A 26988-nucleotide genomic window follows, 5' to 3' on the forward strand; every position below is an offset into this window, starting at 1 on the left:
GATAAAAGGAAATTCTCATAGTTTTCATTGTGTATTAAATTGTGTTTTGGACACACTCCTTTCAATTCAGTTCAGGATATTTCTTAAATATTAGCAGTAAGGATGTGAATAATGCTTTCACATAAAATGCAACAAAAAAAGAAAATCCAGAAAATGATCTAACATGAATTGCCAAGTAAGTAAATATGTAGGATTATGAATAATAGAACAATCTTAATGAACAAAACATTTTTTACTTGGGAACAAAAACACAGAAACATAAAAACATAGAAAATAGATGCAGGAATAGACCATTCGGCCCTTTGAGCCAGCACCACCATTCAATATTAATATGACTGATCATCCAAAATCAGTGCCCCATTCCTATTTTCCCCCCATATCCCTTGATTCCTTTAGCCCTAAGAGCTAAATCTAACTCTCCCTTGAACAGTAGATCTATTATTAAGCTTGGATATCTAAAGCTTGTAAATAAAATTATTTATACTAACACAAACAAAGTCTCTTTTTTTTTAATTGGTGACAATATTGACATTAATAAATTCATAGTCACCTAAATAATTGCATGCAGTCATTGGTCAGTGTCTGTGGATGGGAGGCAATGATTCGAGAAGAGATTGATGATCCAAAACCATAAACACTGTCACAATGTGATATTTACTCAAGAAAAGTTACGTTTGAGAGAATTACAGTCCATTTTTTTCTAAGTATACAAATATCATTGTTAATTTTTAATCTCACTCAGATTGCCCATTTCCCCCCTTATTGATGAATTTTGAATCACAAGGATTCAAAATTCATCAACAATTAGATCAGAATTAAATTGGCAAAATTGAAACTTTCTTAATTCATAATTTCTTGGTTCCACACATTTTGAAAAAAAAAGAAAAAACGCTCGCCATTCAAAACGGAAACCTCAGGTTACTGCCGGGTCCGAAGAAGTGTCTTGACCTGGAAAGTCACCTATTCCTTCTCTCCAGAGATACTGCCTGTCCCGTTGAGTTACTCCAGCTTTTTGTGTCCATCTTCAGTGTAAACTAGCATCTGCATTTCCTTCCCACACATAACTGCTCATTTGGGTATTAACTTAACGGAGTGAAGTGGTCAGAGGGTTTTCACCATATCTGCAGTTAACAATAAGGTGCAAGTTTCCTCTCGGGAAACAGAATCCTGCCAACCATATAATTTTGTGAACAAGTAAATGGAGATACTTTGAAGCACATCTGTCTTTCTTTCATGGGTGAAAATGTTGATTTTACTGTCTGCCAATGTGATGATAATTCACTCCAGTCCATCACCCCTTAATGATCCTGTTTTGCCACTTGTTTAACACAATCCATTGATCCGAACATCATTTTCAATTCTGAATGACTAATAAATAGGTCTGTTTACATTGCATGTAATATGAGTTTCAGTTTGCTGTCAATATAAGCTTTATTCTGCAAAGCATGGCACAAAAACGCAGCTGCGAAACACCTGGTTTGATCCTGACCTTGGGTGCTGTAAGTGCGGAGTGTGCATGTTCTCCATGGGACAGTGTGGGTTTACTCTGGGTGCTCCAGTTTCTTCCCACATCCCAAAGACGTGCTGCTTTGTAGGTTAATTGGCCTCGGAAAAATTGCCCCTAAAGTGTTCTTGTACTCGGTTCTTGGTCCTCCAAAATATTCCAAATGGAATTTAAACTGGAGGTGGCGGAGGGTGGACTTAAGCAAAAAAAGGATTCTCGGAGAAGAAGAGTTACCTTAAATTTAGTTGTGTCTCGTTGAGTAACTATGGTAGGGTGAAGACTATTCCATGCTTTAATTGTGCGGGGGTAGAATGAATTGCTGTACACATCTGTCTTGGTAGCTGGAATCTCAAATTGGATCAAATGCCCTCGTCTGCTCCGAATATGTTTGGGTTTGGTGTAGGTTTGGTAGTCTATGTCGAGCTGACCATTTAACATTTTGTAAAAACAGGTCAAACGGTGAGCTTTACGTCTCTCTTGGAGCGGTTCCACCCCAGGAGGGAGTGGATACAAAAGTGGGATAACAGTGTGAACAGGTGATCGATGTTCGGCGTGGATGCGGTGGGCTGAAGGGCCTGTTTCCACGTTGTATCTCTAAATTAAACTAAACTAAACTTCTCAGTGGCTCACTTCTATTAGTAAGGGTGTCAAGGGTTTTGGGGAGAAGGCAGGAGAATGAGGTTGAGAGGGAAAGATAGGTCAGCCACGATTGAATGGCGGAGTAGTCTCGATGGACCGAATGGCCTAATTCTGCTGCAATGACTTGACGTTTATGCTGTGCCTTAGATGTAGGAAAATGTTACAAGTTGTTCTGAGTAAATGGTTGCATTGGATCTCCTCCCATGGTCTTGCACCAAGCTCAGCAGATGAGAGAAGATCTTGCCTTGAATCTGGAACCAGGCTGAGGAGCTGATGTAAAGGGGGTAGTGGTGGAGTGGGTGAGGATGGTGGGGTTTCAGTTAGAAACATTGAAACATAGAAAATAGGTGCAGGAGGAGGCCATTTGGCCCATTCATTGTGATCATGGCTGATCGTCCCCAATCAATAACCCGTGCCTGCCTTCTCCCCATATCCTTTGATTCCACTAGCCCGTAGAGCTCTATCTGACTCTCTCTTAAATCCATCCAGTGACTTGGCCTCCACTGCCCTCTGCGGCAGGGAATTCCACAAATTCACAACTCTCTGGGTGAAAACATTTTTTCTCACCTCAGTTTTAAATGGCTTGCCCTTTATTCTAAGACTGTGGCCCCTGGTTCTGGACTCGCCCAACATTGGGACCATTTTTCCTGCATCTAGCTTGTCCAGTCGTTTTATAATTTTGTATGTTTCTACAAGATCGCCCCTCATCCTTCTAAACTCCAGTGAATACAAGAATACAAGTTGGTCCCGGTGGTGCAATGTTGGAGTAATCAGGTAAAATGAGACATAGAGATCAGCATGTAGAAACAAGGAACTGTTGATGCTGGCTTAGAGAAAAGGACACAAAGACAGCTGGGTCAGTCAGCGGGTCAGGCAACATCTCTGGAGAAAATGGAAGGGTTACGTATTGGGTGATTGTACGCGCGGGGGGAGAGGCAGCACAAGTCGTGCCAGGTAACAGGTAAAACACAGGCAAGGGTACGTTTGATCGGCATAAGGTTGGCACAAATGGCAGAGATGAAAGATTGTTCACTTCAGACGCTGTAGAGATACTGCGTGGAAACAGGCCCTTCTGCCCATCGTGTCCACGCTGACCAGCGATAACCCCATACACAAGCACTATCCCACACACGAGCGACTATTTCCCAAAGCCACTCAATCTACAAACCTGTACGTCTTTGGAATGTGGGAGGAAAGCAGAGCAGCCGGAGGAAACCCACACAGTCACAGGGAGAATGTGCAAATCAAATTTCATCAGCTAAGACCTGGGTTCAATCCTGACTATGGGTGCTCACTGTATGGAGTTTGTTCATTCGTCTCGTGACTGCGGGGGTTTTCTCTGAGATCTTCGGTTTCCTCCCACATTCCAAAGACGTACAGGTTTGTAAGTTAATTGGCTTGGTATAAATGTAAATTGTTTCTTGTGTGCCCGCTTTTGTACTGTCTACAAGGAGATCCATGGCATCATCCCCAGTAACATATCTCACCTCATTCAATCCAATACACAGAAATCTACAAGACAGCCCTCAGGCCACTTTATTTCTACTAGAATTAGAGCAAACAAAAATAGCTACTATCTACAGTCGCTATATCCGTGGACTATTCCCAGAATGGAACATCCTTCCTGACACCACCAGATGTCCACCAACCTTGTCACTCTTCAAGTCACAACTCGACAACTTGGACATGGATCATCTCACCAAACTTGCTCACATAAAAATCTAAATCATCCTTATGCAACCAGTGCCCATGCGAGTGTAACCTGCACGAGATAGTCCAGCTGTTGGCGGTTGTGCAGTGAACACGCAGTCACGATGGCGCAGCAGTAGAGTTGCTGCCTACAGCAAAATGCAGCGCCAGAGACCCGGGTTCGATCCCGACTACAGGTGCTTGTCTGTACGGAGTTTATACGTTCTCCCCGTGACCTGCGCGGGTTTTCTCCGAGATCTTCGGTTTCCTCCCACACTCCAAAGACGTACAGGTTTGTAGGTTAATTGGCTTGATAAAAACGCAAGTTGGCGATATGCAGAGTACTGCCCTGCCGACTACAAAATTCGGAAGGTTCAGAAGGAAGAAGCAGAAGCAGAAGTGTGTAGGATAGTGTTAATGTGCGGGGATCGCTGGTGGCCACATACCCGGTGGACGGAAGGGCCTGTTTCCGCGCTGCATCTCTAAACTAGACTAAAAAAATCCTAAAGGCGTGCGGGTTTGTTGGGTTAATTGGTCTCTGTAAAAATGCTCCCGATGTGTAGGGAGTGAATGAGAAAGTGGAATAACATCGAACTGGTGTGATCAATGGTCAACTTTGGGCCGAAGAGCCTGTTTTTCCACACTGTATCTTGAGAGTAAATATTTCAGCGTTACAATGTAAACAAGAGCCCGGCCCCATGACATAATGTTTGAGAAAGTTTCTCATTCATAATTTAGACTGTGTATCTACTTGAGAATATAAAATAATTATCTGGCAAAGAAATAGATTATTACATCATGGTTGCCAAATTTCTTCCATTCATATGCCTATGATGTCTGCATATTGTGAGGCCCTGCAGACATATAAGAAATGCTGGAGTGACAGGTAACATTCTCCGCATTGAATCATGCTTGTGCAAATAGTAATTTTTATAATTTAATGTGGGCTCCATCGGTTTTTTCTTATGGATTTCTGCCAATGCCCCAAGCCTGCAGGCAGGACATCGGGAAATCAAACTGCAGACCTTTCAACAGCTTTGTTCCATTCGGTGAACTGAGCAGTGGTAGACGTGCTTGCTCTCAGAGGCAGAGGGTAGGGGTGAATTAAAATCTCAGCAGTTCTTTGCTGTCTTGGCCAGCACCCGGACCGAGTGCTGCTAAAACTCTTACAATGATGGAAGGAAGGCAGGTTCAAATGTCAGAGCCCGACAGTGTGCAGAGTTAAATCTGTAAAAACCACAACCATGGAGCAGTCCTGAACTACAATCTATTCATCGGGGGGACCCTCGGACTAGCTTTGATCGGACTTTACTGGCATTACCTTGTGCTAAACGTTACCCCCTGAAAGGGGGAAGTCTGAAGAAGGGTTTTGGCCCAATATGTCGCCTATTTTCTTCGCTTCATAGATGCTGCTGCACCCGCTGAGTTTCTCCAGCATTTTTGTGTACCTTCGATTTTCCAGCATCTGCAGTTCCTTCTTGAACAGCAGAAAGACAATATTTGATTATACCCCCTTATGAAATATCTGTACACTGTGAATGGCCCGATTGTAATCAAGTATTGTCTTTCTGCTGTTCAAGAAGGAACTGCAGATGCTGGAAAATCGAAGGTACACAAAAATGCTGGAGAAACTCAGCGGGTGCAGCAGCATCTAGGGAGCGAAGGAAATAGGTAACGTTTCGGGCTGAAACGTTACCTATTTCCTTCGCTCCATAGATGCTGCTGCACCCGCCGAGTTTCTCCAGCATTTTTGTCTTTCTGCTGGCTGGTTAGCACGCAACAAAAGCTTTTCACTGTACCTCGGTACATGTGACAATAAACTAAACTGAACCGAAATAAGCAAGAGCACTATTCATCACTCCCCGAAATGTTTTACATACATTGAGTTATAGTTTGAGTTTTAGAGATACAACGTGGTTGCAAGCCAAGTCCGTGCCAACCAGCGATCACCCTGCACACTAGCTCTATCCTACACACTAGGGACAAATTTACAATGTTACCAAAGCCAATTGGCCTGCAACTTTGTACGTCTTTGGAGTGTGGGAAGAAACTGGAGATCCTGGAGAAAACTCACGCAAGTTACGGGGAGAACGTACAAACACCGTACTGACGAGCATCCTTAACAGCAGCAGAAAACAAGCACATGCACAATACATCACTCTCCGAAATGTTTAACATTTCTTAGACTGTTTTGACTTAGTGAAGTGGTTGGGTTTGCAATGGCTATAAATTCTGATGCATAGCCACATTTGTCATGGTACTGTGCGGGGTGGTATTTTTCTGTTTTATTCTGCTGTTGGAAGATTGATATCTAAGAATATGTTTATTGCTCACTGAATAATTTACTTAACTCATAGCCCTTTTTGGATAAGTAATGAATGTTAAGGTTACTTGCAAGCTTTATTCATAATCAATCAACCAAAGTAGTGGAATTGTGTTCTTGCTTTACATTCAACAACCTTAATGCAGAATAGAATCAGATTATTTCATATTGCCCTCAAAGTTTATTTCCTAAACACCGCGAAAAGACAAAGTCGAAGCTTATACTTTTCTCTCCCACTTAGGGTGGCACAGTGGTGCAGCTGGTAGAGTTAAGGCCCCTGTCCCACTTTCCCGAGTTACTCACGAACTCTCCCGAGTTTTCCCCTTGATTCGAATTCGGAGAATTACGGTAATAGCCGTTCGTAGGTACTCGGGGCTGTTTTTTTAACTCGTGGACATTTTTCAACATGTTGAAAAAACGTCCCGACTTACCTGATGCCCCGAGTTCCTATGGCTGGCATTACGAGCCGCTACAAAACATCTATGGGCTCCTACAAGCTCGCTACCGACATTACCCGACATTCCCCGAGTTCAAATCAAGCGGAAAACACGGGAGAGTTCGTGAATAACTCGGGAAAGTGGGACAGGGCCTTTGCTCCCTCACAGCGCCAGAGACCCAGGTTCGATCCTGACTACGGGCGCCGTCTGTCCGGAGTTTGTCCGTTCTCCCCGTTACCGAGTGAGTTTTCTCCCGTTTCCTCCCACACTCCTTTATGAAAATTGGAAATTTCCCCCAGTGTGTTGGATAGTATTAGTGTACGGGATGATCGCTGGAAGACGCAGACTCAGTGGGCCAAAGGCCTTGTTTACAAGCTGCATCTCTAAAGTCCAAAGTCTTGGGTGCTTTCTATGTGGAGTTTGCATGCTCCCAATATGATTGTGTGGGTTTTCTCTTGCATCCCAAAGACATGTGGGCTTGTAGGTTAATTGACCTCTTTAGGTAATGTAGGTTGCGAGCTCGTAGGAGGACGATGGAGTTAATAGGACATCGATGTGAGAGTGGGATAACATAGAACTAGTGTGATCGATGGTTACCATTGACTTGCTGGGCCAAAGGGTCTGTTTCCCTGCTGTATCTTTCAATCAAAAAATAATTCTATGGGGCCCTGTGCTACCACAATATCTATTTGCTTTGTTCTTGGGTCTGTAGCTGGACATGGGCATCGCCTGTGGGTCCCTCAGTGATAGCCTCACATGTATTGATGAAGTGATGCCTTGATCAGTTTTGCCTTGCGTTCCAATGAAGCACCATGGGATGGTCTTCAGTTTGCGGGCTTCACAAGCAAAATGCCCCAAGCACCGTCATGTTCATAAGACGTAGAAGTAGAATTAGGCCATTCGGCCCATCAAGTCTACTCCGCCATTCCATCATGGCTGATCTATCTTTCCCTCCCAACCCCATGCCCCTGACTTAAGAAATTCCTCCTCGTCTCCTTTCTAAAGGGACGTCATTTTATTCTGAGGCTATGCCCTCTGGTCCTAGACTCCCCCACTAGTGGAAACATCCTCTCCACGTCCACTCGATCCAGGTCTTTCACCATTTGGTAAGTTTCAATGAGGTCCTCCCCTCATCCTTCTAAACTCCTGCGACTACAGGCCCGGTGCCGTCAAACGCTCATCCTATGTTAACCCATTCATTCCTGGGATCATTCTCGTAAACTTCCTCAGGACCCTCTGCAATGCCAGCACATCCCTCCTTAGAAGGTGGACAAAAGTGCTGGAGAAACTCAGCGCGTGCAGCAGCACCTATGGAGCGAAGGAAATAGGCAACGTTTCGTCCCGAAACGTTGCCTATTTCCTTCGCTCCATAGATGCTGCTGCACCCGCTGAGTCTCTCCAGCACTTTTGTCTACCTTTGATTTTCCAGCATCTGCAGTTCCTTCGTAAGCATCCCTCCTCAGATACGGGACCCGAAACTGCTTGCAATACTCCAAATGCGGCCTGACCAGCACCTTATAAAGCCTCAGCATTACAGCACTGTTTATCTGTTCTGGATGGTAGTCCTTGTTGTTAGTAGATAATTGCATCATTATGGAATAGCTCCCTTCTATTACAATACAATGGAAAGGTTCAAGTTGGTTCTTGAAATTATTTGATCTAACTTGTCCCAGATGTTTGTCTGTACTTGTTCCTAAAAGCAAACACTTCTCCCCTAATATTGCATTCCTCAGGATCCTCTGCATTGCAGAGGATCCTGAGGAAGTTTGTGCTGTACGCTGATGTTCCTAAAAGCAAACACTTCTGCGGACCCCTAGCCCGCGGATGCTTTTCGGGGTACCAGGAAGCTCCTTGGCCTTACACCTGTTTGTTCAAGACCCGGTGTGCTCACGGCGTGGCTTGGACAATCGCCATGCCAGCCGCTAGACTTTGTCATCGGGGGGGGGAGAGTGCAGTGATAAGTTTCTTTTGGCCTCCATGATGTGATGGATGCGATTATTTTGCAGATTGTATGGCTGCAGAAACGGCATTTCGTTTGGACCTCCACAAATGACAATTAAATTGACTCTTGACTCTTGACTCTTGACTCTTAATGAGTACCAGGAATTGGCCTTCCTGTTTGTTGCTGCTCACCTTGTATGTCTGAGGTCAACAGTTGAACTCATGAGAAGCGATATTTTGCAGAGTTGAGAACGACAATGAGTTGCACAAATCTCCCATACATTGTGCTCGATGGGCTGAAGGGCCTGTTTCCACGTCGTATCATTAAAGTCTAAAGTGAAAATATATATATAGAAACATAGAAACATAGTAATTAGGTGCAGGAGTAGAGGCCATTCGGCCCTTCGAGCCTGCACCGCCATTCAATATGATCATGGCTGATCATCCAACTCAGTATCCCGTACCTGCCTTCTCTCCATACCCCCCTGATCCCCTTAGCCACAAGGGCCACATCTAACTCCCTCTTAAATATAGCCAATGAACTGGCCTCAACTACCCTCTGTGGCAGAGAGTTCCAGAGATTCACCACTCTCTGTGTGTGAAAAAAAGTTCTTCTCATCTCGGTTTTAAAGGATTTCCTCCTTATCCTTAAGCTGTGACCCCTTGTCCTGGACTTCCCCAACATCGGGAACAATCTTCCTGCATCTAGCCTGTCCAACCCCTTAAGAATTTTGTAAGTTTCTATAAGATCCCCTCTCAATCTCCTAAATTCTAGAGAGTATAAACCAAGTCTATCCAGTCTTTCTTCATAAGACAGTCCTGACATCCCAGGAATCAGTCTGGTGAACCTTCTCTGCACTCCCTCTATGGCAATAATGTCCTTCCTCAGATTTGGAGACATTGTAGACATGGAGATATCTTGAGCGTAACCGTGGAGAAGTTGAAATAAAAGCTACTTTGGAAGCGACAACGTTGACAATGAACAGAGGAGGATTGTACGAATGTCTCCAAGAAGGAGAGATGTAGAGAAATGGAGACTCAGGCAGGGATTACGGAATTCTAAAGTGCAACACAGTGGCGCAACGGTAGAGCTACTGCCTTAGAACGCTAGAGACACGCGTTAAATCTCGACTGTGGGTGCTTGCCTGTACGGAGTTTGTACGTTCGCCCCGTGACCTGCGTGGGTTTTCTCCGAGACCGTCGGTTTGCTCCCACACTCCAAAGACGAACGGGTTTGGAGTTTTAATTGGTTTGTTGTAAAGTGTAAATTGCCGCTAGTGTGTGCAGGGTAGTGTTAACGTGTGGGGATCAGCTGAATTCATGGCCGCCAGTCACAGATGGATGAAAAGGAGAATGTACAAAGGATGGATTATGGAAGATTGCTGAAGGGTTGTAGAAGCAGGGGAGATTATAGAACTGGGAAAGTGGGAGCTGTGGAGTGATAAGCATTTTACAATTTGGACATTGGACCTTCTTCCTCTCCATTATCCAGTTTCTAAATGGTCCTTCCATAACGTTGGGTACTGTTTAATTCACCTTTACCCCTTGAGGACATTGGACTTTGTCTAAGGAACTGATGCTTGCAATGCTGAGAACTTAGTACGGGTGTCAGAGGTTATGGGGAGAAGGCAGGAGAATTGGGTTAGGAGGGAGAGATAGATCAGCCATGATTGAATGGTGGAATAGACTTGATGGGCTGAATGGCCTAATTCTACTCTCTGCAACTATATTCTGCCCTCTGCATCTTCCCCTTTGGTCTACCGACTGTACTTGAGTTTGAACTTAATGTATCTATGTATTGTATATCTGATATACGTTTGACTTTAGAGATAGAGTGCGGAAACAGGCCTTTCGGCCCACCGAGTCTGCGCCAACCAGCAATCACCCCGTACAACTCGCACTATCCTACACACTAGGGACAATTTACAGATGCCAATTAACCTACAAACCTGTACGTCTTTGGAGTGTGGGAGGAAACCGGAGCACCCGGAGAAAACCCACGTGGTCACAGGGAGAACATGCAAGTGCCTGTTTCCACACTCTAAACTGAAACTAAATGTGCTGGAGTAACTCAGTGGGTCAGGGAGCAAAAACCTCATTTTTATGTTCTCCAGAGATGCTGCCTGGTCCAGCACTTAGTGTCCTTGTTTGGAGAAAATTTCTGTTCATCGTGTATTGGATGTCCTACAATTAATGTAACCTCTGATACATTGGATCCAATGTGTTAACATCCACATCAAATATCTCTGGTTAGTGGAGGGGTTGAGAGAGGTGGACTTCTTCTTCTTGCGTATGGTGTGCACAGCCTAAAGTTGTAGGGCAACTTGTTCTATTTGATCTTATTTGATTGTGCACGTCGGGTTGATTGCATTAGTCGAAACAGGGTGGACCACGTGAAGGTTGCAATCTCCCACCCCAGAGAGATGGTTATGACTTAGGATTGGATTCCTCCTTGTACATGTTGAGTGTGAATTGGGAAGTTCATATGTAGGGACTGTTTCATAGAGCATAGCATGGAGAAAGGATCTTCATATAGTGACGCCACAGTTAAATCATACTAAACATAAGCACAATCATAATGATTATTGTGTAAAATATAATTGATTTCTTCTGAGGCAGAAGAAACACTCGCCATGTTTCCTGTGCCAGTTTATACCTTTCAAGTATTAAGTTCTCAACAACATTGTCATTAGGGCGGCACGGTGGCGCAGTGTGTGGAGTTGCTGCCTTACAGCACCAGTGATCCGGGCGGTGTTGATCCTGACTATGGGTGCTGTCTGTACGAAGTCTTTAAGTTCTCTTTGTGACGGCGTGGGTTTTCTCCGGGTGCTCTGGTTTCCTCCCACATTCCAAAGTCGAACAGGTTTAAAGGTTTAAGAAGCAACTGCAGATGCTGGAGAATCGAAGGTTACACAAAAAAGCTGTAGAAACTCAGCGGGTGCAGCAGCATCTATGGAGCGAAGGAAATAGGCGACGTTTCAGGCCGAAACCCTTCTTCAGGTTTAAAGGTTAATTGGCATCGGTAAAATTATAAAATTGTCCCTAGTGTGTAGGATTGTTTCAGTGTACAGATTGATCGCTGGTCGGCATGGACTCAATGGGCTGAAGGGCCTGTTTCTGCACAGTGTCTCCAAAGATTAATGGTATAAAGTCATATCTTGCCCTAAAAGTCCCGTTGTATTGGTAGCTGCTCTGGGTTGCAGATGTAGTGGATGGCCTGGCCTGGCCTGGCGATGCTGTCAGTGTCCTCCACTGTCACAGGTCACTCCTGATCTGTGTGCTCGTCTGACAAGGGTGGCACGGTGGCACAGTGGTAGAATTGCTGCCTTATAGTGCCGGAGACCCGGGTTCGATCCTGACTACGGGTGCTGTCTGTACGGAGTTTGCACGTTCTCCCCGTGACCACGTGGGTTTTCTCAGAGATCTTTGGTTTCACATCACACTCCAAATTGCCTTGGTACAAAATGTAAATTGTCCCTAGTGTGTAGGATAGTGTGTGGGGATTGCTCAGTGGGCCGAAGGGCCTGTTTTCGCACTGTATCTCTAAAACTAAAAATGTAGGGCTTCCAGCAGAGTAAGCAGAAGGTTGACACCAGTTCACCAGAGGTCAAGTTCTCAGATTCGGAGTTCGATGGGGCAGACTACAGAGAGAATCTGATAGGTCGGTAACAGCAGGTACCTGAAAATACTTGGGGCATTGGGAATCCTGGCAACGTGCTTGTATTTATTGTCATAAAGAACTTTGAGGCTACATCAACCGGCAGATACTGGTTAATACACAAAATGGCACAAAGTGCCGGAGTAACATACAGTAGCAGGTCAGGCAGCATCTCAGGAGAACATGGATCGGTGGTGTTTTGGGTCGAGACTCTTCTTCAGACTGATGGGAAGGAGGGGGGGGGGGGGGGGATAGGAGATAGAAGATAAAATGCTGGAGTAACTCAGCGGGACAGACAGCACAACAGTCTGACTGTCTTCCTGATTACATTTTACATTGCTTGCCTCATTGCAACCTTCCCCTCGCTAATCTATTCCCAATTTTCCTTGAACCTCGTCTCCTTTGATTTCTCGTTTTCTCACCTTACCCTCCCATATCTCCCGTTTCCCTCTCCCCCGAGTCTTCGTCCGAAGAGTGGTCGCATCCCGAAAGGTCACCCATTCCTTCTCTTCAGAGATGCTGCCTGCCCCGCTGAGTTACTCCAGCATTTGGTGTCGTCGATCTTTGGATTACAGAGGCGCTGTTCTGAGATCATAAAGCAGCCTGCAGTCCTCAAAGAGATGGGTGTTACTACATTCACCAACAATACTAACCTTAGCTCCTCGCAACAATGACGGAAAGGAACAACCATCTGTAGAATCACAGCAGCAGCTGGAAGAAAACAGCTGGAGCTGACCGACAGAAGGTGTTTGGTTCTCTCTGAAGCTGTGTTGGAGGCTTCTCTCCATCACTGGAAACCTTTCTGCTTGTGCATGTTGAGAGGAAGGCGCTATATGGTGGGATGAACTACAAAAGGGCAGTGCTGGTGACATGGTGACCTGTTCCACTACACCACGCAGATGTTCACTGCTTGTCCTAACATTCCCACCATCTGTCACGGGTCACCACAGCCCTGTGTCGCATGCCACGGCTGCCATTTTGAAAACTAAGGGCCATTTTACGATGCACCTGGCAGCCGGTACAAAGCGGTTACCTCAGGCTTACATAACCTCAACTAAACTTCCGAGTTTCTCCAGAGAGCACTTGTGCATTATGGAATATTGATTAAATTAAAAGGCTTGGTTAGTTTTTGTTGCATATCTACAGTTGTAACATTAGCTTGCTTACCACAGTGAGATTACGTTGGTCACAGCCTTCCTTGCAGGCGTTGTTTGCTTGAAGGGAAAAAGTTCATAATGTTATAAGCGATAGGAGCAGAATTATGCCATTCGGCCCGGCAAGTCTACTCTGCCATTCAATCTTTCCTTCTCAACCCCAGTCTCCTGCCTTCTCCCCGTAATCCCTGAAACCAGTACACAGAAACATAGAAACATAGAAATTAGGTGCAGGAGTAGGCCATTCGGCCCTTCGAGCCTGCACCGCCATTCAATATGATCATGGCTGATCATCCAACTCAGTATCCCGTACCTGCCTTCTCTCCATACCCTCTGATCCCCTTGGCCACAAGGGCCACATCTAACTCCCTCTTAAATGTAGCCAATGAACTGGCATCAACTACCCTCTGTGGCAGAGAGTTCCAGAGATTCACCACTCTCTGTGTGAAAAAAGTTCTCCTCATCTCGGTTTTAAAGGATTTCCCCCTTATCCTTAAGCTGTGACCCCTTGTCCTGGACTTCCCCAACATCGGGAACAATCTTCCTGCATCTAGCCTGTCCAACCCCTTCGGGAGCCCCCTTCGGGAATCGGGAATCTGTATACCCCTGGCTTAAAGATGTTCATTGACTTGACCTCCATAGCCATCTGGGGCAATGAACTCCACAGATTCACTGCCCTGTGACTAAAATAATTCCTCCTCATCTCCTTCCTGAAGGAACGTCCTTTAATTCTGAGGCTATGATCTCTGGTTCTCTCCCACTAGTGGTAACATCCTCTCCACAATCACTCTATCCAGGCCTGGGATGTGTAGTGAGTCTCTATGTACTTCAGCCTCTCTTCCGTTCAGGTCTGTGCATCATGGGAACTTCCGAACGATATTGTTATTGACAGGTTGACATCTTCTCCAGCTGTTTGAGGGGACAGATCAATCAATCCTCTCAGCTGGACGCAGCACTGCATGCTCTGTTATGGCTTGGTTTTTATCTGTTCTCCCACTCACTGAATGACCATGTCTTTAGAGGGGGTGGATTTCTGTCAAGAACGTCAGCCCTAGCCGGTCCCTGCTGGGCCAGGCCTAAAGATTCAGGCTTGTGCTCCACAGATTGGATCTTCCTTGCACAAAGCTTTGCACAAGGCCTGGGGCAGCACGGTGGCACAGCGGTAGAGTTGCTACCTCACAGCACTAGAGGCCCGGGTTCGATCCTGACTACAGGTGCCGTCTGTACGGAGATTATACGTTCTCCCCGTGACCTGCGTGTGCTTTCTCCGGGATCTCCGGTTTCATCCCACACCCCAATGCCGAACAGCTTTGTCGGTTAATTGTGTTGGTATAATTGCAAATTGTTCCCTGTGTGTGTTGGATAGCAATAGCCAATAGACAATAGGTGCAGGAGTAGGCCATTCAGCCCTTCGAGCCAGTACCGCCATTCAATGTGATCATGACTGATCATCCACAATCATTAACGTGTGGGGGTCGCTGGTCGTTGTGGACTCGATGGGCTGAAGGGCCTGTTTCCACGCTGTATCTCTAAACTAAACTAAACTTTCCAGATGCAACCGTCTGCCATTTCATTCATTTGCACAGAAATCTGAGCCCAGGGTTTTAAATGTTTCTTTCCACGTCCGTGCTGTAACAATTTATTCCTTGAATGAAGTTGCTCCTGGCATATGGTGTTCACCTGGAAATATCCTATAAGGTATCAAGACTGTCAAGTGGGATCCTATTAAATCTCATAAAATTTGGCATCAATCTTAGACATTTACAATTTGTCCTAAGGAGTCCTCTTGATCTTTATTCCCCTAAAAACTGTGAATGAATTCTCACAGGTTTGGCATCAATTTATCCCAAAGAGTTCAATTGATTTTTCCTTCCTTAAATTCTATGTATGAATTCTTGCAGGTTTTTATGGGCTTCCTAAATAGACTAGACGATAGATATTTTTATAAGGGTGAAGAATGATGATGAACAGATTTCACCTTAAAATAATACTTTAACAAGACCGTTAAACATCCATAATTTAGCTCATGATGAGGGTATAATGCTGTTAATAGCCACTTTAATGTACACAAAACCTTACTAAAGTTATACTATTCCCTGTTAATTGCAAGGACAATATATTACATTGATATTGTATAACGTAGGCATAGTAACTTCAAGTAATTTTCCAATTTGTTCCTGTTTCTATTATCCCACTTGTTGCTCCTCACTGGCTGTATGTGATTTAGAATAAGATGTTTAGTTACTACTTACCCCTCAATAACCAGACCCGAAACATCGCCAATTCCTTTTCTCCATAGATGCTGCCTCACCCACTGAGTTTCTCCAGCATTTTTTGTCGACCTTCGATTTTTCCAGCATCTGCAGTTCTTTCTTAAACTAAAATGAATATGCAAGTAGACATGTCGACTTCTGGGATACAGTGCGGAAACAGGCCCTTTGGCCCACCGAGCCTGCGCTGACCAGGGATCACCCCGTGCGCTCACACTATCCTACACACTAGGGGCGATTTATACTTTTTACCGAAGCCAATTAATGTACAACTGTGCGTAACTGGGACCAACCTCGTCCAACTGGGACCGACCTCGAGGCTCCAGAGGCAGAGCCAGGACTTACCAACGCGAGGCTGGCCGACTTCGGGGCTGTGGTTGCGGTGCGACCCAACTTCCCACCCGACTTTGGAGCCTCGGAGGCTCGGCCGCGGGCCCAGTGGACGACATCGTCGGGAGCTCACAGGGTGGTGACCTGTTTTTCCGGAGCTCCCGCAACTACAGCTGCGTCCGCTGGACTGGAGGGCGGCAGCTTCGGCAGATTCGACCGCCCCGGGCCGCGGAGTTTGAACCGGCCCGTTTGCGGAGCACGGATTCAGCCGTGGGACTTGCACACCATCACCCGGAGGGGTCGCAACATCGGAGGCTTGGATTGCCTCGGCGCAGAGGGAGAGCAAGGAGGGAAGAGACAATGACTTTGGGACTTTAAACTGTGTTGAGTGTTTGTTTTGTTATTATTCTATGTTATGACTGCATATTTTACTAAACCATTTAATAAAATTGAATCCAAAAAAATCCAAAAAATAGCCATCCAAAAACATTGTTAGGAGTGTGGGAGGAAACCAGAGCGCCCAGAAAAAACCCACATGGTCAAGGGGAGAAAGTACAAACTCTGTACAGACAGCACCCGTAGACAGGATCAAACCCGGGTCTTGTGCTGTAAGGTTGCTTCTCTACCGCGTCACCCTGTAATGTGAATGTGAATGTAAATGTAGTATACACTCAGAAACACACAGACTCACAGACTCACAGACTCACAGACTCACAGACACAGACACAGATACAGACACACACGTACCCTCATATATACGTATATTATAAATATAAGTAAGATCAAATTGTTGATCTTACTTATCCGCTCCCTCATCCGCATGTGCCGGCACCTCCCTAGCTGACGACCTGAACTCCTTCTACGCTCGTTTCGAGAGGGGCAACACCACTCCAGGTCTGCCGACTATCGACAATACCAACAGCGGGCTGGCTACCGAAGCTGAAGGGAGGAATATGCACACATTCTCGCTGTCCGAGCACGACGTGAGGAGGGCACTGACACGGGTGAACACAAGAAAAGCTGCAGGCCCCGATGGCATCTCGGGGCGAGTACTCAAGTCCTGTGCTACGCAGCTAGCTCCAGTGCTCACTACATTATTCAAACTCTCCCTGGACAAGTCCGTGGTCCCTGCCTGCTTCAAAAAATCCATCATTGTACCGGTACCAAAAAATGCCTCCCCAGCCTGCCTGAATGACTACCGTCCGGTGGCCCTTACCTCGGTAGTCATGAAATGCTTTGAGAGGCTGGTGAAGAATCACATCTGCGCCTTCCTCCCTCGGAACATGGACCCGTTGCAGTTTGCATACCGTCCGAACAGGTCCACGGACGATGCGGTCTCCCAGGTCTTGCACACCGCTCTCTCCAATCTGGACAGCCAGAAGGGGGGCTACGTGAGGATGCTGTTCATAGACTACAGTTCAGCCTTCAACACGATAGTCCCCACCAGACTGGCCGGGAAGCTACTGGAATTGGGGCTCAACACCTCCCTGTGTGCCTGGGTCCTGGACTTTCTCACCGCCAGGCCCCAGGTAGTCAAGATGGGAGAGAATACATCGAAGTCCCTCACCCTGAGCACAGGATCGCCCCAGGGTTGCGTCCTCAGCCCCCTATTGTACTCCCTGTACACACATGACTGTGTGGCTAGGTTCAGCTCCAATTCAATAATTAAGTTTGCTGATGACACTGTGGTGGTGGGCCTGATCTCAGACAATGATGAGAGGGCCTACCGGGAGGAGGTGGCTGGTCTAGCACTCTGGTGCCAGGAGAACAGCCTCCTCTTGAACATCAAAAAAACGAAGGAGCTGATCATGGACTTTAGGAGGGCACATCATCCGAGGACGTACACTCCATTGAGTATAAATGGGGATCCTGTGGATAGGGTGAACTGTTTTAAATATCTGGGAGTCCACATCTCTGAGGATATGACATGGTCATCACACGCCTCAGCACTGGTGAGTAAGGCAAGGCAGCGCCTTTACCACCTCAGGCAATTGAGGAAATTCAGAGTGTCTCCGAGGATCCTCCAGTGCTTCTACGCAGCGGCGGTGGAAAGCATCTTGTCCGGGAACATTACCATCTGGTTCGGGAATTGCTCTGCCAAGGACAAGAAGGCTCTGCAGAGAGTAGTGCGTTCGGCCGAACGCACTATGGGAACTTCACTCACCCCCCTGCAGGAACTATACAACAGGAGGTGCAACTCCAGAGCAAACAAAATCAGACCTCTTCCACCCCTGCAACGGACTGTTCCAGCCGCTACGGTCAGGCAAACGCCTCCGTTGCCACGCAGTGAGAACGGAGAGGTTGAGAAGGAGTTTCTTCCCAGAGGCAATTCGGACTGTAAACGCCTTTCTCACCAGGGACTAACTGTACAGAACGTTTTTCCTTCTATTATTTATTATGTAAAATAATATGTGTGTTATGATTGTGTTTATAATTTGTTTGGTTGTTTTGTTGTTCCGCGAGCATTGCCACTTTCATTTCACTGCACATCTCGTATGTGTATGTGACAAATAAACTTGACTTGACTTGACTTGATTGACAACTGGCACCAGGTATGGTCTTAACCTGTTGCAGGTATCAATTGATTCACCACTCATTTACTAACAATCATGTGATCAGATCATAAAAAGGCATTTAAAACTGCAACAATTAAGTTGCATGGGTGAAAGGATTATGCAATGTACAGATAATAGGCTCATTCCATGTTTGATAATTGGGAAATCCATCTCAAATATTATACTCCAATATTTTAGAACTTGCTTTTCAAGTGTGACTTTTGTTGTGAAGGATGATTTTAGACCCCTCCCACGAATGCTGAAGTCAACATGACACTGAGCACTCATGGGCAGGTGCCAAAAAATGCTGCTGCATAACTCTAACCAAAAATGCTGCTGCATTGGGATACTGATTTGGATGATCAGCCATGATCACATTGAATGACGGTGCAGGCTTGAAGGGCCAAATGGCCTACTCCTGCACCTATTTTCTATGTATCTATGTATAACTCGCTCTGAGGAAGTGGACAGAAATCACCCTTCTCTCCTCTTTACCCTTGTGGTCCAGTTAAATAAAAAGTTTCATACTGTCTGTGCTGTATGGGCTGGCACAGTGGTGCAGCGGTAGAATCATTGCCCTACAGCTCCAGAGTCATGAGTTTGATCCTTGCTACGGATGCTGTCTGTGTGGAGTTTGCACGTACTCCATGTGAACACGTGGGGTTTCGCTGGTTGCCCTCCCGTTTCCTCTCCAAATATGTACAGTTTCGTAGGTTAATTGGCTTCTGTAAGTTGTAATTTGGCCTTAGTGTGTAGGAGTGTGCTAGTGTACGAGATGATCACTGGTCAGTGCGGACTCGGTGGGCCGAATGGCCTATTTCCACACTGCATATCTAAAGTCTAAAGTCTAAACTAGTGTATGGGTGATCGTTGGTCGGCACGGACTTGGTGGGCTGAAGGGCCTCTTTCCACGCTGTATCTCTAAAACTAAACTATACATCCAACAGAAATTGTACTGGTTTTATTGAGTTGCCATCTATTTAATCTTCCTCTTGACAATAAGACCGAGATAATGAATTTGCTGTATATACACCATCAAATGAATAAGTACAATTTTTAAATTGCGATTCTGTGGAAAAAAAACATCTCCCAAAGTTTTCGTCAGGTTCAAACTGCAGATTGCCTTGTCTCTTGTATACTCAAGAAACATTTTCTGTCTCTGCGATTCATAACATTTTTGATTACTTTTCTCGTATGTAAGCCAAGGCTTGTGAGGCCTGGGTGAGTGAGTGGCTATCTAAGAATACAATATGCATATTCAGAAAATCAGCCTATACAAACATAATATAGAGAGCTGCGGAGGGGTGAGGGCACGGTGGAGAGAGGGGGATCAACTCGTGGTCCATGGGGAATCAGTAACGATGGCAGATAAGGGATGAAATATTTTATCTGTCCTGGGAATTGTTACCCCTCCCTCTCTCTCTCTCTCTCAGGTATTTTTCAAAGCGATCGGCAAATCTTGTTGAATTTCACATTTTGCAAATCACATTACCTCGTATTAAACAGCAAAGCGCGGCATAAAGACGTGATCCATTATTAATGGTAACCTCTGACTAAGTGAAAAAAAACCATAAATAAAATGTAAAGTTATTGCATTTTGAAAGCGGCCTGACAGTAATCCGTGAGTGTACAAAGAAAAATACAGTGCATTTTCAGAGCAAGTCGCTTATGCTTCATAAACAAGGCAAAGTATGTTGCCAGCACTATCATGCATTTGAAAGCACAAAGACTTTTTGTTTCTTGTAAGCGGCTTGAAACAAGTCAAAAATTCCATCCTTCTGTGATTGCCAGCTCCAGTTCCTTGAGTAGTGTGCTGAATAATTTATCATCATTGTTCAAATGTACCACATAAGATCTTTTCTAAAGACGAGGGTCATCTTTTCTGACTTCCCGACGCAGATGCATTTTTTTAAGTTTGTTTAATTATAGGAGCAGAAACAGAGATTCTGTTAAACTCGTTGCTAGATCTACCACGTACGGAGCTTGGTCTGAATGAGAATATTCTAATTCATTCACTTTTACTCGGTTGAGGTAGTGTGTCTGTGCATGTCTCCGGCACTGTTCACACAAATACTGTGACATCCCCTGGCAGAATGCGCTAAACAGCTTCTTATGATATCTTAAACTGAAAAGCGTACGCAGTCTGTTAGCTGAAACAATCGTGGGACTGCCATGCATTTCATTTTCGTGAATTCTTGCTAGGTTTGCTTCTGACGGAGGAATCTCACTTGCTTAATTTTCGTGGCATATGGCAAGTTGCACAAAGAATCCAAGATAAAGGACACGTGGACCTCAAGAGATTTATGATGGAATAAATGCAAAGAGACTGGTCATTCATAAAAGCATCATTTTTTAAATTATTATGAGATCAGCGACGACATATCCATCAGACAAGAAAACGCACTGTTAAATCTGACAAAGATCACACCGGCACTTTTCTCTCCCCTCTAAGGCAAATTTCCATCAAATTTGATTTGAAGTCTAAGTCAACAGCTTCATAGTAATATTTCTGCTAGAGAAACAAATGCACCACAATCACAATGACATTAATTTTGTCTTCATTTTAAATAGTCAACGTGAAATTATTTTTCATCGATTTCAAATCTTCAAATTGATTTCCAAAATGGTCACACACAATGGCGCAGCTGTTGCCTCGCAGCACCAGAGACCCCGGTTCGATCCTGACCCTGGGCGCTGTCTGTGTGGAGATTGCACGTTCTCCCTGTGACTGCTTGGGCCTCCCCCCAAGTACGCTTTCCCCCCACATTCCAAAGTTGTGTCGGCTGATTGGCTGCTGTAAATTGACCCTGAAGAGTGGGGAGTGGATGAGAAAGAGGGATAACATCGAACTAGTGTGAAAGGGTGATGTGGACTTGATGGGCCGAATGGCCTGTTTCAGTGCTGTATCACTAAACTAAACTCTAAACATAAACTAAACTGTTTACTAACAAGCTACTTGATGGTATCATGACAGGAAGTTTCATGGAAGGGGCCTGAAGAGATGTTTGTTGTATGTACAATTCTGCTCTCTAATTCCATATGGATGATGCAAAATGGTGATAAGGAAGAAAACTGATGTTATAGTTATGGAGAGAGAGAGGAATAGAGAGTTATGGAGGATAGGAACAGGCCACTCGGCCCACCTCATCTATACTGACCAAAATGCCACATCTAAGCTCATAGCATTTGCCCATGTTTGGCCCATATTTCTCCAAATGCTTTTTTAGAGATACAGCATGGAAACAATGCCTTCGGCCCACCGAGTCCACACCGACCAGCGATCCCCGCACATTAACGCTTCCTACACTAGGGACAATTTTTACATTTACGCCAAGCCAATTAACCAACAAACCTGTTCGGCTTTGGAGAGTGGGAGGAAACCGAAGATCTCGGAGAAAAACCCACGCGGATCGAGGGGAGAACGTACAAACTCCGTACAGACAAGCGCCCGTGGTCAGGATTGCTGTGAGGCTGTAAGCGCTGTAAGGCAAAAACTGTACCGCTGCTCCAGTGTGCCACCCTAATGGGAATTTGAGTACACAACGAACAGTGGCACGTAGGCTGAGTATTAAATATCCCATTAGATTTTCTGTTGCATCAAACAGATTGCATATTACATAGCCAATCCTCCGGAATTTATGTATATTTTCCTGGTGAGATTTATCACAATATCTTAGCATTCATGAGTTACATTACATTGATTGTCCAAAATCCTAAGTGCACGATTTAGAATTGTTCTGCTTGCCCCCATATTTTGGTTAAAGACCAATATGAGTGGAATTAATGAACTAGGAGGAGTCTTCACTCAGGGAACTGCAGAGTTCCATCAGTCAGTGGAAAACCATGCGCTGTTTATCAATCCCTGTAAGCCTTCCAAGCAAGAGGAATTGCTGCAAATCAAAATGCTAAAAATGAAATCCTCTGAAGTTTACAGATTCTTATTGAAATTCACAATTCATTAATTAATTCAAAACAGATTCTATAATACTATCTTCATTTTTAGTTGGGTCAAAACTATGTGCAGTAATTATTAGAAATTCTATCCACGCATCGACATTTTAGAGCTCTTATTTTACCCTGTCAAAGCTTAAACGCTCAAAAAGGATGTCTATGATGCTAAAAGGTTCAAAGGTTTATCTTCCAAATTCATCTCTGCCCTTCACAACTGTGACCATCTACACTGCTAGTTATTGTAGAGTTATAGAGTCATACAGCGTGGAAACAGGCTCTTCGGCCCAACTTGGCCATACTGACCCACATATCCCATCTACACTAGAAACATAGAAACATAGAAACATAGAAAAATAGGTTCAGGCCATTCGGCCCTTCGAGCCAGCACCGCCATTCAATATGATCATCTAAAATCAGTACCCCGTTCCTGCTTTTTCTCCATATCTCTTTAGCCCCCAAAAGCTAAATCTGACTCTCTCTTGAAAGCATCCAGTGAATTGGCCTCCACTGCCTTCTGTGGCAGAGAATTCCACAGATTCACAACTCTCTGGATGAAGAAGTTTTACTTCATCTCTGTCCTAAATGGCCTGCCCCTGGTCCCACCTGCCTGCGTTTGGCCCACATCCCTCTAAACCTATCCTATCCATGTACCTGTCTAAATATTTCTTAAACATTCCGATGGTACCAGTACCAGTCTCAACTACTTCCTCCAGCAGCTCGTTCCGTACACTCATGAATAATCATTCTATTATTGTCTGAATTTTTCCTTCTAAAAGAAAATGGAGCTTTCTTTTGTTATTTTGTGTTACCTGAGATTACAAACCTTTTATGTTCATAAGGTCATAAGGAACAGAAGTAAAATTAGGCCATTCGGCCCATCAAGTCGACTCCACCATTCAATCATGGCTGATCTATCTCTCCCCACTAACCCTATTCTCCTGCCTTCTCATCATAACCTCTGACAATAATAAGACTTTCATTTTCAGTACATACGACAATTAAACAGTCTTGGCTCTTGACTCTTGACTGCATGCTGGGCTGTTATTCCATGGTCATCTAAAACCCATCAGTGTCATGCCCAGATGACTGCTGTTCATGTTGGTTCCTTGAACGTGAAAGCTGGCAAAATAGGTAGTCTTTATTTAATATCCATATGCTTGCACCTCCTGTAAGATTGGTTGAGTTAGTTTAGTTTTCTTTATTGTCACGTGTACAGTGGGAAGCTTTTGCTGCATGCTAACCAGTCAGCGGAAAGATAATGCATGATTTTTACTGAACTCCATGCAATGATACAGGATAACCATGTTTGCTGAAGATAAAGTCCAGTAAAGTCTGCTTACAGATGGTCAGAAGTAGAGAGAAGCTTGGGACCACTCTCTAGCTGGTGGGTAGGATGGTTCAGTTGCCTGATAACAGCTGGGAAGAAACTGCCCCTGAATCTGGAGGTGTGAGTTTCCACATTTCTGTATCTCTTGCCTGATGGGAGAGGGGTGAAGTGGGAGCGACCGGGAGGGTGAGACTGGTCCTTGATTATGCTGCCGGCCTTGCCAAGGCAGCGTGAGGTGTAAGTGGAGCCAATGGAAGGGAGGCTGGTTTGTGTGATGGTCCGGGCTGCGTCCACAATTCTCTGAATGGGGTTGACGAGTGGCCATCCCCTCCTATCCCAATCTCCATGCAGGGAGCCCAAGGGGTAGAATTAGAGGAAAAGAATTGGACGACACGGAGGGGAGAGGGTTGTAGGGGGGTGTGGTGTTGGGGGAGAGGGAGATAATGGAAAGAAAGGTTTGCATGAAAGATCCTGTGTAGATGAGAATAGGAGGGGAGGGGGTGGTGAGGTTAAATCCAGTAGTTGATGATACAGTATTTAAAAAAATCAAGTTTAGAAGAAAACTTCCTATTTTCCATTATAATGGAGTAAATTACCATTTAAATCAAACCATCAAATGATGTGGAAAACAATTCATTTAAAACACAAGAGAATCATCCATGTTATAAAATGCACACATTAATATAATAGGCTCTGACACTTTGGACATTGCTAGGTTGAACAACACACTCTGAAGTGAAGCGAATGAACCTTGCAGGTTTATTAATGGTTCTCTTGTGAGGTGGAAGCTTGACAAGTTGGCCATTGCATCCTCCTGATTTTTCATTTACATATCGATTGACATCGGCGAGACCAAACGTAGACTGGGCAAACTTTTCGCTGGACACCTCCGCTCAGTCCGCCTGAACCTATCTGATCTCCCGGTTGCTAAACATTTTAATGCCCCTTTCAATTCCCACACAGACCTTTCTGCCCTAGACCTCCTCCATTGTCAGAGTGAGGCTAAACGCAAATTGGACGAACAGCCTCTGATATTTCGCTTGGGCAGCTTACAATACAATACAATTTTATTTGTCATTTGAACCTCATTGAGGTTCAAATGAAATGTTGTTTCTGCAGTCATACACACAAGAAAAAGACCCAAGACACAACACAATTTACACAGACATCCATCACAGCGCATCTCCTCCTCGCTGTGATGGAAGGCAAAACCTTATCTCTCCCCTGCACTCCCCATTCCCCTCCCGATGTCAGAGTCAAAGCCCCCGGCGGGCGATGGTAATTGTCCCGCGGCCATTAACGCCGCGCCGGGTGATGCAAGGCCGCGCTCCGGGTCTTGTTGTTGGAGCCCCCGGCGGGCGCTAGCAAAGTCCCGCAGCCATTCAAAGCCGCGCCGGGCGATGGTAAGTGTCCCCGCTCCAGGTACTCTTCGACCCCGCAACTCGGGCGGGAGAAGTCGCCGTTGCGGAAGCCCCGAAAAGCGGTCTCCCAGCAGGGACCCGCGGGCTCCCGGTGTCACTGTCCGCCAGACCTGCGGTTGGAGCCTCCGAATCCCCGGGGGTCGGGTCGCAGCCGCGCGTCACCACCGCTCCTCCCGCTCCAAACTCGGCCAGCTCCGCAATGGTGGGTAAGTCCGCAGCTCCGCGACTGGAGCCCCAGGTCGTTCCGGTTGGAGGCCGCTCCACGGTGCTCAGCCCCAACGACAACGGAGACCCGACAGAGAAAAGGTCGGGTTCTCCGTGCAGGGGAAAGATTTTAAAAGTTTCCCCCCCCCCTCACCCCCCACACACATATATACCCCGTCAAAACAAAAATAAAAACTACATTGAAACGAGACAAAAAATAATAAAAAAGACAGACGGACTGCAGAGGCCGCTGCAACGTGAGGAACTCATTCCAGTGGTATGAGTTATGATATCTCTAACTTCAGTTAGTCCTGGCATTCCCTCTCTCTCTCTATCCCTCCCCACCCAAGTCACACCAGCTTCTCGTTTTCACCTATCAAACAGCTAACAATGGCCTATTTCCATTATCATCGTTACCTTTCTGCATATCTTTCATTCATTGTTCTTTATCTCTCTACATCATCGTCTATATCAAAGATCCTATAGCAAGAAAGATAGACCACTCCTTCTAAATGCAATGGGTTGACGTGTAGTACGCAATGGAGCGGAAAGTGGGTCTTTCTTTCATCCATTTCAGTAGCCCGACCCGACCCGACCCGACTCGCAGTGTAACCAACGTTGCGGGAGAACAGTTTGTTTTAATAAGTTATAATTCTGAAAATGAGGAGAAGATTTTTCCCAAATAACTTTTATTTTTACGAGGATGTTTCCGTAACCGGCTTCCGTCTCCGCACTAGTATCCAATGGGATCGTTGGTGCGGAGACGGAAGCCAGTTACGGAAATGGGGCCGAAAATTACCCATGAATCTGCCCATGAACGTACTACATCTTTTTCATCGAGCGATCTATCTTGCTTGCTGTAGGATCTTTGGCCCATATCCCTCGTTTCCCTTATCCCTAACCAGTCTGAAGAAGGGTTTCGGCCCGAAACGTCACCCATTCCTTCTCTCCAGAGATGCTGCCTGTCCTGCTGAGTTACCCCTGCTTTTTGTGTCTATCTTTGGTTTATCTGCAGTTCCTTCCTGCACATAGACGCAATATTGGTTGTTTATCACTTTAAGAAACGTAGCATTTAACGTGACTTTGTTTATGTTTTGATGTTTTTGTGAAGGTTCCTGTAAAGGTTGCGAAACATTTTCCATAGAGAACAGTGTGTGCAATACTTTGTTGTACGATACAAGTATATTTATGATGAACTCTAACCTCTTTGGTCAGAGGGTGGCGAATCTGTAGAATTCATTGCCACAGACAACTGTGGAGGTCAAGTCAGTGGATATATTGAAGGCAGAGATAGATACATTCTTGATTTGTAAGGGTGTCAAGGTCATGGAAGGCAAGAGAATGGGGTTGAGTGGGAAAGATAGATCAGCCATGACGGAGTAGACTTGATGGGCCGAATGGCCTAATTCTGTACCTAGAACATATGCTACATATGAGAATTGAAGACTCTTGACTCATGGAGATAGGTAGGAGATATGGAATGGATATGGAAGCTGAAGAGGAGGAAAAACTTTTTTCATCCAGAGAGTTGTGAATCTGTGGAATTCTCTGCCACAGAAGGCAGTGGAGGCCAAGCCCGAGGCTG

Source organism: Leucoraja erinacea, chromosome 17 (assembly GCF_028641065.1).
Source record: "Leucoraja erinacea ecotype New England chromosome 17, Leri_hhj_1, whole genome shotgun sequence".
NCBI lineage: Eukaryota > Metazoa > Chordata > Chondrichthyes > Rajiformes > Rajidae > Leucoraja > Leucoraja erinaceus.